General features: G+C 34.2%; 1 long non-coding RNA gene across 1 annotated transcript; it reads left to right on the top strand.

The window, feature by feature from the left end:
* Positions 1-3517: 3517 nt before the first annotated feature.
* Positions 3518-6900, top strand: LOC114024509. Its single transcript, XR_003566908.1, has 3 exons — positions 3518-3619; positions 6002-6092; positions 6863-6900. It is a non-coding gene; the product is annotated as an uncharacterized LOC114024509 (long non-coding RNA).
* Positions 6901-8114: the final 1214 nt, after the last annotated feature.

Here is an 8114-nt window from a genome sequence, read left to right as displayed (position 1 = left end):
CATTAAATTTATTTCTATAGTTTGATTTTAAATAAGAAAAAATTAAAAATTCTCATTCACACAAATATGGGAAGGAAAATAGGAGAATTTTACACGCTTCTTTGCTGAGAGGAGATTCATTTTTAAAAGAGTTTTAGCCAAAAATTTATAAAGCTGTCATGAAGTTTGTAGTAAAATATCCATTGATATGTCGATTAAATTTTCAAATTTTTTTATCTAGTGTCAATTCATAAGCCATAGATATTTTAAAAAATCAAATAATTTTTAATCCAATTTGCTGAAATTGTGTCTCTTCCTCCTGCCCCTTCCTCACCCATTGAAAAGGCAAGCAAGATAATATCAATTATACATGTAAAATCACGCAAAACAAATCTCCATATTAACCATGTTGCAAAATTAAGCAAGAAAAATAAAGAAAATAAAGAAATTATGCTTCAATCTGCACTCAGACTTCATAAATTCTCTCTCTGGATGTGGATATTATTTTTCATCAAAAGTCCTTTGGAGTTGTGTTGGATCATTGTATCGATCAGAAAAGCTAAGTCATTCAAAGTTCACCATCATACAATATTGCTGTTACTGTGTACAATGGTCTCCTGGTTCTGCTCACTTCACTTTGCATCAGTTCATGTAAGTCTTTCCAGGTTTTTCTGAAAGCATCTTGCTTGTCATTTCTTGCAGCAAAAGAGTATTCCATCGTAATCACATACCACTATTTGTTCATCCATTCTACAATTGATGGACATCCTCTCAAATTCCAATTCTTTATTACCAGAAAAAGAGCTACTATACATATTTTTGTTCATATAAATCTTTTTTTATTTCCTTTATTCTTTAGGATTATAGATCTAATAATGGTATCATTCAGTCAAAGAGTATGCACAGTTGGATAGCCTTTGGAGCATAGTTCCAAATTGCTTTCCAGAATAGTTGAATCTGTTTACAACTTCACCAACAGTGCTTTAGTGTGCCAATTTTTCCACCTTCTGCCAACATTGATCATTTTCCTTTTCTGTGATGCTAGCCAATCTGATAGGTGTGAGGTGGTACCTCATAGATGTTTTAATTTGCATGTCGGTAATAAATAGTGATTTAGAGATTTAGTGACTATAGATACTTTTTATTTCTTCTTCTAAAAATGTCTGTTCATATCCTTTGGCCATTTATCAATGATGATTCATTTTCCAAAAAAGAAATTATGTAATGTAACAAAGCACTAAGTACTGTTCTTAGTTTCATGGCTTCAAAATTTTACTTTGTTAATCTTGCTTTTTTACTGAATTAAATATTGAAGATGTTTGCATTTGGACCTGTAATAATGTATTATTAGTTAATTTTTGAAAAGATGAATACTAAATAATCTAATCCTTGTGGCCATGTCATATCACTTGTACATTCACTCAAGTGAAAAGGATGGTCATTGAAGAAGACAAGTAACTCTTTTCTTAATTCGAATACATGAGTAATAACTCTGCCATGGGAAAGCCACCTAACTAACATCGGTGTATGAAGTGTAACATGCTTACTGTTTGTATTGCTACATAAAATGGTAAATGATTAGTGGGTTTTGATTTTATAAAATTATTTTGATAGTATCATTTAACAAGCTTTTAAGTTGTGGCATTCTCTTTAATGCTAAAACTTGTTTGTGTATTCTGCAATGTGTACCTCCTATATTTGTGTTAATTTTTTAATAGGCAAAACAACACTCCCCAAATTTCCAGTCATTGCTTTTGTTCCATTTGTGCAAATTCCACAAGAAGACTAATTATTTTTTTCCTTCAAAGTACAAATAATCAGTTAAAAATTTTTTTTCCAGGTTGTAGGTAATATCAACTGATAATATTAGCAGTGTATTCTCTTCCACTTTACCATCATGAAGATATCTTATAAATACAATTTAAATTCCTATGTTGCAAACATAAGATGTATCATCTAATTGCAAAGTATAAATGCTACTTTTTGGAATTTCATTGACAACAAATGATTCAATATCAAAAACGATTCACTATCAGACATATCACAGTCAATGAGACACTGTATTGTCAGAAATGAATATCATCTCTAACTTAACAGAATCATCTCCAATACTTGACATTTGTTGTGGCACACTGAAAAATTGATTTTTCTGCAATGGTATGAGCTTCCCTATTTTTTGCAGTTTAATAATTTATTAAAGATGAAGTCTCAATCCCTTTTCTATTTTTTTGTTTATTCACAAAAATAAATTAATTAATACTGCATATGTTTAATCTTGTTCTTTCTATTAAAAAAAGCAACATAGCTTTCAATTTTTGATTACAAATATTGAGACAAAAGAGAACATTTTAAGCTACTGTTCATAAAAACCACAAATTATACATTGTAGTCATAGATATTCATTGTCTCCAAGGAGTAGAAAACTGAAATTAACATATTCTTCATCATATTTCTTTTCTTTTCTCTTACCCATTGTAATACAGGTACTTTGAATATCTTTGTGTATTATTTTAGAATTATGATCTATGAGATGATTTTTGCTTATTTGCTGATCACAGTGTGTTAAATCTGAATGGCTATTTTGCAATTCCTAATTTACACATTTTCCATCATTTTCTTATACTATTCATTTCCAATATTTAATAAATGACCCATTGGATATGCTAAATTTAACAAAAAATTTAAAAAGTATTTGTACAAAATTTCATTTTTATATTCAATACTCAATAAATACACAACAATATTATATCAGTACAATTGATGTGAATGTAGGTTGCTCATTGCAATTTTGTTTCCGAACCACAGACAAGCATAAGGATACTTCTGCCACAGTGCAAATGGACTCTGGAAGATGATTTCCTAAGAAATTGATGACATGAAAAGCTTGTGTTGAAGAAGAACCTAGCCACTGAGAAGACATAGTTCCTCACCTCTCCGGGGATTAAAAAGACTTTCTCTCTCTTCTCTCCGTTTTGGCTGTGCTGTCTTAAAATGAAGCTACTCTCTCAGCCGGAGACACTATAGCCAGTAGGAAATAGGCAGTCAGTCACATCAGTTGAGGCAGGATATAGCTCTGAGCCAAGACGAGAGTCATCCTCAGCTGTCATTACTTGAGTTAAGAAGAGGAATAAACCATCTGAGCCATGTTCTCCGCAGAAACCCACAGTAGAAGTATAAGGAATGGAAAGAATATCAGGGCCTTGCAGTCCGGGAGTTGTGAGTTCCATGGCCACATATATTCCCCTCCCAGTGTATAGATTTTGTCTTGAATATTGTACTTTATTTGTGTGCCTACTCTACTCGCTGATTACATGTGTAGTTGTGGGACAGCGTGATCCATGTTTATGGGGGGGAATATTATGTTACTATTGTGCTCATTATGCCATCTCAGTAAATATATTTGCTCCTTGCGAGTTTGCTGCCAGCCCCTCTCGGCCCCGCCCTTTCCCATGACGAAAGAACGATTTCGGCCAATCAGGGTTGAACACACTAAATCAGTCTGCGCCTGCGCAGAAAGGCAGGCCCAGCCTTTGTTTTTCTCTGAGGTGATAGCAGCGCAATGCTCGGGAAGGGCTGCCACCAGCTTCTTCGGCCTTCTTATTCATGGGACTCGGTGGCTTTCAATCACTATGGCCTCCAGGTTAGTGGACACCTCACAGCTCTGGGTAGCATCACCCAGGACACGGCCACCATAATAGTGTGGCGAGTCCATCGGGTGAATGAGGCCATCGCTTTCCCTTCGCCCCAGGGTTCTGGGAGGCTGTGCGCCTGCGCGGGCCTGAAGCTCTCGGGGGGGGGGAGCCACCCCCACCTTTGGGGAGCCACCCCCACCCTTGGGGAGCCACGTGACCCTGGGTGGTTCCCGTTCCCCTTCTTGGTCTCCTTGATTCTCTTGTGAAGAGAATGGGTGAGGTCACCTTTGTCATTTTAAGCCCCCTCCCTTCCCTAGTGCTGGTTTGAAACCCTGGGCTCCTGGGCTGTTTTCAGTGAGACAGCCCCATTGGATTTTGCTTTGGTCTGACTATTTTGGGAGTATTCCAGCCCTCCATTTTAAGGACAGTGATGCGCTCCGTGCCGGAAGTCAGGAAGACCCGAGTTCAAATTTGACCCAAGTTAACTTGCTAGTTGTGTGACCCTGAGCAAGTCACTTATCCTTAGTTTACCTTAGTTTCCCTAATTATAAAATAGGGATGGTAACAGTACCTGTCTCTCAGGGATATTGTAAGAATCAAATGAGATATTTGTGAGGTTTTTACACAGTTCCTGGAATATAGTAAATACTATATAAATACTAATTATTATTTTTACTACCATTATTATTATTATTATTATTATTATTATCATTATTAGCCAGGGGATATGAGGAGTCTAGGGAGAACAACCAGGATAACTAAACTTTGAGCCCCTGCAATATAAAAATCCATTGAAGGAGTTCTCCATTGCCTAAAGTTAGTCATGTCACCACCTCCTCCACTCTCCACCTCCTTACTCAGTGCAGTCCAGGAGCTCTGTCTAACTTCCAGCATCAAATGTAAAATCATATTTTTGGTTTTTAAAGCTCTTAAAATCTTGCCCTTTCCTACCTTTCCAGTCTCATTTATTATCCTTTACTTGCTTCCACAAATCCAGTTTTTTTCTGATCACTCAAAGAGTGCAGTTATTAGTCACAGAAGAACCCTGTATGACAAGGACATTGAAATCCCAGATATACAATTAACCTATATTTGGTTTGGGGCAGTGTCAACATGTTAAAAGTGGCAGTCACTGTTAAGTCTTTAGGCATATTGAATCCTCCTTAATATATGGAAATGGAGTTGAAGAGTCCAATCCAGTTTGAAATTTACCAGATATGATGGACATAGTCAATTGCAGTGAGATCATTAATTTTCTGGAGAATTGAAATAGAAATTCTTTTCACAGAGAGTAGAACTATTGGAATATTTCATACACTGGTTGAGTTTTTTTTTTTCCTTAATTATTACAAGGACTCAACATGGAGGGATATGTTCAGAAATAAAAGAGCTATCAAAATAAAAGGTATTAAATAATTTTTTAAAAATACATATTATAAATTTCAAGCTTTATTCAAATCTTTCTTTTTGGTTCACTGTTACAATATCTAGTGTTATTACTATCAAAATTAACACTTTGGTTTGGAGGTACTAATGCTGACCAGGAGGTTTTGGGAAGGGACAGAATGATAAAACTACTATAGTGCTGGTCCAAGAAAAGAGATTATTTATACACACATATATGTTTTATATACATGGATATACATATGTGACAAATGTATGTGTGTATCTGTACATGTATGTATATACACTCGTGTGTGTATTCATATTCCTGCTTTCAAATGAATTGTTGTTACCTTGGGTTGATCCCCCAAGCATTTTCTCATTTTTGAAGGTCAGAGATAGTTCTGCTAAAGGCATCATGATGAACTGTCTGATGTGGCTTTCTCAGAATTATATGTAATTGTTTACGGTACAAATGCTAAATTGTCACACGATGTTCCAGAAAAAAATTTAATGAAATTCTATGTGCCTTTAGTCAGTTAATTGGTGTATTGGATAGAGAAGTGGTCTCTGAGTTTAAATGCCACTTCAGACATTGCCTAGCTGTGTGACCCTTGCAAGTCACTTAACTTTTGTTTGCCTTGGTTTCCTTAACTAAAATGGGGATTATTGTGGCACCTGCCTTTCAAGATTTTTATAAGGGTCAAATGAGAAAATATAAAGTGCTTCGCATATAATATGTGCTATATAAATGCTTTTTCTCTCCCCTTCCCCCTTCCCTGTGAACTATTGGAAATTTAGTTTTTGTTTTCAAATTATAAAAGAAACTATAAGGAAAATGTTTCAAAGATATTGCTTAAAAATTTCTGTTTAGTGTTTGTATATATGGGTATATATGTAACATACAATATATAATATGTAATCAGTATCTTGATGATATAACATTTTATATATTCATGGTTTTGTTAATAATATATTGCTATTTATTGCACAAACATTTGCCCTAGAGTATTCCAGTTACTTTTCAGGATATTCGTACTAGACAAATATGATTGAAGAACTTGAAATGGGGACCAGTATTTAAAAAGAAATTGCAAGGTAAGTTATTTACATTTTTCAACCTTTATTTGGTATTTCAGTAACATTTTCTGTCTTCATTTTTAATTTTAACTATTGAAATATGTTACATTCTCTGCATATATGATGAGTGAACTTATACCTTGAAAAACATTAATGTGCAAATGATACATCTTGCAGTAATATAAATTACTAGGAGATGATGCATCTTTATTCTCTTGTGTACTTTTAAAAAGACATCTCTTAATGATTTTTTTTAAGATATCTACTGAGGAAAAGATAAGAAATGAGACAAATGTCCCTCTCTCTAGAGACTATTAAAAAAAAAGACACTTTCTTTGATAGTTGTCTTTATTTACTTTGTGTTTCTGTTGTTTGTAAGTATGCTCACACTTTTTTTTTTTATTTTTGCTTTTGTGGGAAACAAATGTTTTCTCCAAGCAAATGTTTCAAATGTTTTTCTTCTATTGGTAGTCCTTCTTTTGTCATTGGTGATCTGACCCAGATTTGCAGATTATGTCATTTTCATTTGCATCTTTTGCATTTTTGAATATATTAATTCATTCCTTTATGTCATTTCTAGTAGGTACAGGATATATTTAATGCTATTCAGATGTCCCATCCCTTATATTTGAAGGTCCTCTGTCTGCTTATAGATTTTATTTTTCTTTGGAATTTTAAAATTTAATATGATATAACTTGGAGTTAGAAACATTAAGGGTTTTTATTTTGTTTTGTTTGGTGTTCGGTTTTCTTTATTCTCTCCTGGTGTTCTATGTACACATCACCAGTCGTCCTGACTTTTGTCTTGCCATTGGACTCCATAACTCTGGAGAAGAGAGTGAGGCTGAAGACTTTGTGCTACTTGTCTCACTTAAATCCAGTTCACTCAAGATTCAAGACATAATTCCCTGGTGTCATTGGTCCTTTTCACAAAGGAAGGAGGAACAACATTCTTTTGTAGCACTGCTCCTGACTGTACTTTCACATCTCCTCATGAGCAGTCTTCTCAACCTGAAAATGCCTCTTACCCCTGCTTCCTTCTCCTCTGAAGGGAGTAAGGTGAAGTAAAGCTGCAAAGAGGGTACCATGTCCACACCGCTTCTGGTGAGTGTCCACTGAAGTCAAGTGACTTTATTCCTTTAAAAATGTTTACATATTTTAATAATAAGTTATATCATCAATTATCTTTGGTTTGTCAGTGCCTGCTGTTTTAACTAAGAAACTTAAGTATCTAATATAACAAAGAACTAAATGCAAGTTAAGTTTAAAGATTTAAGAAATGTGTTAGGTCTCATCATCCCACCAAAACTTTATTCATGGACCTAAAAGTAGAGCAACGTGGAAACTGAAGGTAGCATCTCATTCAACATTATTAGCTGCTCATACCCAAGAAGTCAGCTATTACACACCTTAAGCTCAAGTCTATTTTCTTCTTGTGAACCTTGCAAAAATCTGTATAACATGGATCACTCCCATGATAAGCCCATGCCTAGTCAATTCCTTTTATCTTCTGCAGCATATTAAGCTGTGTATTATTCATTTAACTTTTAGGCATGGAATCTCCATGACAAGAAGTTCTAAAATGAATTGTCTTCTCTCTTTCTGTCTACTGTGTCATAGTAAATAGCTGGTCAGACCTGATTTCCCATAATATGATCTTAAGGCTTAGAAAGACATCTTATAAGTGTTGGATTTTAGTTAATCAGTATAAGATAATAGCTCTACAAACAGTTCTCAGAAAATGAATATTTATAACTACATACTGATTTCTTAGCTTTGTTCAACCTACTTTACATTTTTGAAGCTTTATGTATTGTTTTTACATTACAAACATTTTCAGATTATTGCCTTAATGAAATAAAACAGTTAAGTAAAGCTAATAATACAGTGACTTCATCTGAAAGTATATTCAACATTTCATGTCTATGATATCCTCCACATATATTTTTCAAATGAACAGATATCTGTTTTCTCTCCTACTCCCTCTCTATTGGGAAAAGAAAAAGAAAAAAAAAAGATTTTAACAAATAAACTTAGTCA

This window comes from Vombatus ursinus, unplaced genomic scaffold, assembly GCF_900497805.2.
Source record: "Vombatus ursinus unplaced genomic scaffold, bare-nosed wombat genome assembly UNPS02014821.1, whole genome shotgun sequence".
NCBI classification, from domain to species: domain Eukaryota; kingdom Metazoa; phylum Chordata; class Mammalia; order Diprotodontia; family Vombatidae; genus Vombatus; species Vombatus ursinus.
This window is presented reverse-complemented; position numbering and strand designations above follow the sequence as displayed.